Consider the following 6,000-nt stretch of genomic DNA (forward strand, 5'->3'; position numbering starts at 1 on the left):
TCTAATGACGATAAGTTTACAGAAATGATGGATTCGTTTACTAAGCAATTAGAATCACTTCGAATGGAGTTAAATGAATTCAAAAATAGTGGACGAAGGAACACTGTCGATCCGGAATGGAAAAGGAATCAGCAATGTTACAACTGTGGTAAATATGGACATTTTTAGCGAGAATGTAGGCTACGAAAGCAAGGCGGCAATGACAACGGTCAATACAGGAACCACAAGAATGGCTCTGCAAGGCCAGTACATTCTCAAACAAGAAGACAGCGGAGAAAACAAATCAAATTGAATGTCCAAAATAACTCTACGAAAGAAGCAGGGACATATATATAGACGTAGTTATAAGAAATATAAAGTCAAGTTTTCTCGTAGACACAGGAGCCACTGTCACTCTTATATCAAAATACTATTCAATAGTTTAAGAAAGGAAGAGATGCCAAAGCTCAATCAAGTGGTTCAAACTATTATATCAGCAAACAGAACAGAATTAAACGTTGCGGGAAAAGGAGAATTTCACATCTGGATTGATCAAAACGTATACTTATCAGAGGCAGTAGTAGCGGATCTTGCTATAGAGGGTATAATTGGTTTAGATTTTCTCAAGAAAAATAGATGTCTGATTAATTTACAAGAAGAACATAATTATGGTTTGCTATAATCAGGTGACACCACTGAACTTCACTGGACAGCTTGGTTGTTATAGAGTGTCAGTAGTTGAAGATACATGCATACAGCCAGGTATAGAAGCTTTGGTCCGAGGTCACATTAACGAATATCCGTCAACAAAGAATGAAGTAGGCTTAGAAATCATTGAACCCTGTGACAAATTCATAGCAAAGGACAGCGCCTTAATGGCAAGAACTTTAGTGAAAGCCTCAGAAACCGTACCACTGCGCTTTATAAATGTATCGAATGTAGTGAGGATAATTAGAGCTGGGACAATTGTAGGAAACATAAGCCCTGTCAAGGACGTGATAAGCGACGACAAAAATATTACTGTTATACAAAAGGATCAGGACCTAATAATTGAGTTACAAAAATTACTGAGTAACTGCATCGGAAATCTTAGCCAGGAGCAAAAACGAGGAGTTGAAAATCTTCTTAATGAATACAAAGATCTTTTTGCAGCATCCGACAGGGACTTAGGTAGAACTAACTTGGTGCGCCACACAATAAATACATGAACTAATGCACCAGTAAAACAACCGCCTCGCCGCACACCTATTTATATGCGAGAGGAAGTCGATAGGCATATCGATGACATGATGGAACGCGGAGTAATTGAGCCAGCCGACGGTCCATGGTCATCTGGGATAGTACTGGTAAAGAAAAAGGATGGTACTACACGCCTTTGCGTTGATTACTAGTAGTATCGCAAGGTTAACGATTTAACAGTAAAAGACGCATATCCATTACCCCGCATCGACGACTCATTGGAGCAACTGTCCGGAAATAAATGGTTCTCTACTTTAGACCTGTGTTCGGGATACTGGCAGGTGGAAATGGAAGAGAAAGATCGCCCAAAAACTGCATTTGCCATCCGATGGGGACTGTTTCAATTTCGACAGATGCCATTCGGTCTGGCCTGCGCACCAGCAACATTCGAAAGATTGATGGAAAGGGTATTGGCGGGACTACAGTGGAGTATATGTCTAGTCTATCTGGACACTATAATTGTAGTTGGAAAGTCTTTTGAGGAGATGCTCAAGAATCTTCGATCGGTTTTTGATCGGCTGAAGGGGGCTAGCATAAAGCTTAAGCCCAAAAAGTGCATACTTTTTGCAAAGAAAGTTATTTTTCTTGGACATGTCGTCACCGCAGAAGGGGTAGCCACAGATCCAGAAAAGATAAAGAGCATCAAAGATTTGCCCATTCCAGTTGATGCGAGCGAATTACGTTCATTCTTAGGTCTTTGTGGTTATTACCGGAGGTACATAGAAAGGTTTGCAAAAATCGCTAAATGTCTCCATCAACTAACCGAAAAAGGACGGAAGTTCTTATGGACAGAAGAATGTCAGGAAGCTTTCGAAGCCTTGAAAGGAAAGCTAACTAAAGCACCCATTCTTGCTCATCCAGACCTCTCTAGACCATTTATCCTAGATACTGACGCGAGTAATAACGCTATCGGAGCTGTGCTATCACAGGAAATTGATGGTAAAGAGAGAGTCATTGCTTTTGGAAGCAGAACCCTATCAAAAACAGAACGGAAATATTCTGTCACCAGAAAAGAACTTTTATCAGTGGTACACTTTGTCAAAAGTTTTCGTCATTTTCTGTATGGCCGAACATTCATCGTTCGAACCGACCACAGCTCATTGCAAAGGTTGTTAAACTTTAAAAACGCAGAGGGACAAATAGCAAGATGGCTTGAGATGTTGAGTATGTATGACATGAAAATAAAACACAGACCAGGAAGTCAGCACCGAAACGATGATGCGATAAGTAGGAAACCTTGTAGACAGTGTGGATATAGCTCGGATTGGAAGGCACAACAACTTGTACATACAGTGTCATCAAAGCACGATGAATGTGAAGGAGACACGAAGGACGACACAGAAATATCACTCAAACATCTTCAAGACAATGACAAAAATTTGCAAATTGTAAGACAGTGGGTACAAGATGGACACAAGCCTTACCTCAAAAACCTAGGCGAGTACAATTTTGTTCTTAAAAGCTTATGATCGCAGTTTGATGACCTGAAGATTCAGGATGGAGTATTTTGCAAATTGCACAAAGACAGCAACAAATGTAGAGTGATAGTACCCCTCACAGAAAGACGTCGAATACTTAAGCAGTGTCATAATAACAAGACGCCAGGCCACTTTGGCATCAAGAAAACACTATCTAGAACCAAAGATAGGTTCTATTGGCCTGGTTTACGACAGGACGTAGTAGCATATATAGCCGGATGTGAAGTCTGTGCTAAAAGAAAAGGTCCAAATAAACGACAAAGGGCTCCTGTGCAGCTGCAGAAATCGGGTTACCCAATGGAAAGGATTGCAATGGATATATTGGGAGAACTACCCGAAACCGAGAGAGGACAAAAGTATATCCTAGTCATAAGCGATTATTACAGCAAATGGATTGTAAGCTTTCCAATGCCTAACATGCTTGCGTCAACTGTAGCCAATATATTAGTAACAGAGGTTATAACGCGTTTCGGCGTGCCTACTGTAGTTCACTCTGACCAAGGCGCGCAGTTTGAGAGCGAATTATTTCAAGAAATGTGTCAGTTATTACAGATAGACAAGACTAGAACCACGCCCTATCATCCGCAGTGTGACGGAATGGTAGAGAGATTTAATGGCACATTGGCAAAAATGTTGATGAACACCATTCCAGTTGGGATTGCTTACTGCCCAACGTTATAATGGCATATAGATCAGCTCAACATGAGACCACAGGATGTACGCCTAATCGCACGATGTTAGGTCGCGAAGTTGCTACACTTGTGGAAGCTATTAAACCAAGAGTTCCAAATGGTGAAGTTGAAGTCATCCCTTCGTAAATTTTACGGACGCCATCACGAGTTGGTTGACCGTTATGGAATAACCGTTTCACAGATGATATCGGATATGTACCTTATGTCGTAACTACAATACCCTTCCCTTTTCACGAATATGACTTACCGAATTAGACTATTTACCGGATTTGTAATAACATAAGCAACACGACGGGTGCCACATGTGGAGCAGGATCTGCTTACCCTTCCGGAGCACCCCCAGTTTTTGGTGGGGTTCGTGTTGCTTAGTCTTTAGTTTTCTTTGTTGTGTCATCTGTACTATTATTTGTCTGTTTGTCTTTTTATTTATGGCCATGGCGTTGTCAGTTTGTTTTCGATCTATGAGTTTGACTGTCCCTCTGGTATCTTTCGTCCCTCTTTTGTGGACCTTATATACGAGGTACCTGATTATTTAAAGAAAATTCCACAAAACAAAAGGGCGTGGGAACTTCAAGAACGAACGGAAGAAGCTCACCACTTTGTTTTAAACATGTAGGACAGAAAATGTTGCGTCAGAAAAAGTATTATGACAAACAGTTAAACTGGAGCAAATTTAAGAAAGGCGACCAGGTATATGTCTTCTTTCCAATTCGAAAAGCTTGTCATTCTCCTAAATTTACATCCTACTGGCGTGGTCCTTTTCGGGTACTGCAGAATACTCGGATGTTAATTATCTCATTAATTGTGGTAGGCGTGGTCGATCACAGGTTATACATGTAGATAGAATGAGGTTGTGCAAGGGCCAACTTCTGAGAGGAGAAACAGAAATGTATGAAAACGAAAATCAAGATGATACTTTTGTGCCGGAAAGTGTGGTGCCCAAAATTTCCAATGATGAGCCTGATGATGCGGACAACATTGTTAATCAAAGTAATTCAAGGGATGAGTCAGACTAAACAGGGCTTCCACGCAGGATTACCAAGCAGCCGGCATGGCTGCATGATTTTGTTAGATAATGTGGATTTCATTGTTCTATATATATTCTTATCATGTATATACATATATAAAAAAGAAGTTATATGGACGCTTATAGAAGTGTTTAGAGGTCTTGATGGAAAGACAGTTAATTTGTAATCAAAAGTGAGGGAATCACTACTGAAAATGTTATTTTGTTGTATATTTTTATATGTATGTCCGTCGGATGGGGACGTTAAATTCGAGGTCCCGTGTTCAGGGAGTACTAAGCTTTGTGCACGTTAAAGATCAACAAGCTCTTTGAGTGGTCCATAAGTGGCCGGTTGTTAGGCAAAATTTATTTCATACCGGTTTTGGCTTTGTGATGTTTTCGGTGGTTTTCAAATATACTAAATGACTTGTTGGTTTTCATGGTTAAAAATTCGTTGCTCAAAAATCTGTCAGCATGCATATTTGAAATCAAGACGTAAAACGACTTAAGGGTACTTAGGATACAGTTGATATATTTAAGTTGATGCACATATAAAACGTTTCCTCCAATGTTAAGACAGTAGTATATAATTGAATGGGAATCTTGTCATGTCGGGTAGATCATACATCTACGAGTTGTTCTAGTGGTTAGTTACTGAAGAAGTAACAGTTGTTTTATGATATTCATATTTGAGGTTTTTTCAATGACATGGCTTGATGCAATACCCGGATAGAGTTTGGGACTGAAAAATGACCACTTGATGTAGATGTGCTCAATTGATTTCGATAAATGCGGGGACGCATTTCCTGGAGTCGTGATGAAAATATTTCACCTGTTTTATTTTACTAGGGTTCAACTTATTATTACTTTTATCAAGCTGAAACATTGTTATACGAACTCGTTAAGTTTGAAAATTGAACGGTTGTCTACTTTCGGTTTTCTTTTGTTTACATTGCTATGGGAATTTATAATATTTAGAATCAGGAACGGACAGGTTGTGTTTAGCAAACCCGGAAATATTCCGATCGGTAGCTATAATAATAAGGGCCGTCATTCAAACGTTTGAGCAATAAGGGTTAAGTATTCTACAAACACTCATAGGAATAAGATATTTGGTATCGTCCAAAGTAAATGGTATGGTCCAATACCTAAGTATAAAAGCTGATGCGCTGTCAAATAGGGTCGCATAATGAATAGTCAAGACGTCTAGAAGAAGCAAGAAGGTAATTATTTCATTTATAAAAGATTAAATAGATTCTGACTAAGAATCTATCTGCGTACCTGAATAAGGTTGCAGGAGGATATTATAAGTGAAACATACGCACCGGGTAATAGGTGCATAGGCGACTGTGCGGTTATAGTGCACAGGTAAACAAGTGCACAAGTAAAGCACAAACCAGAGAGTGCACTGGTTAAGCAGTGCACAGGCGGAACAGACCCGAAATTGCACAGGATAGCAGTGCATAGGTAGAATACTTCAAAGTTGTAATAGTGCACAGGTTAGCACTGGTTGTTGCTTGACACATAAGGACTGTACAAAGACATTAACACGTCCCACACATTGCTAGTGGATGACAGAGGCCAAATTAACAAGTTAAAGATAGAT

This window comes from Mytilus californianus, unplaced genomic scaffold (genome assembly GCF_021869535.1).
Source record: "Mytilus californianus isolate M0D057914Y unplaced genomic scaffold, xbMytCali1.0.p SCAF_4, whole genome shotgun sequence".
Taxonomy (NCBI): domain Eukaryota; kingdom Metazoa; phylum Mollusca; class Bivalvia; order Mytilida; family Mytilidae; genus Mytilus; species Mytilus californianus.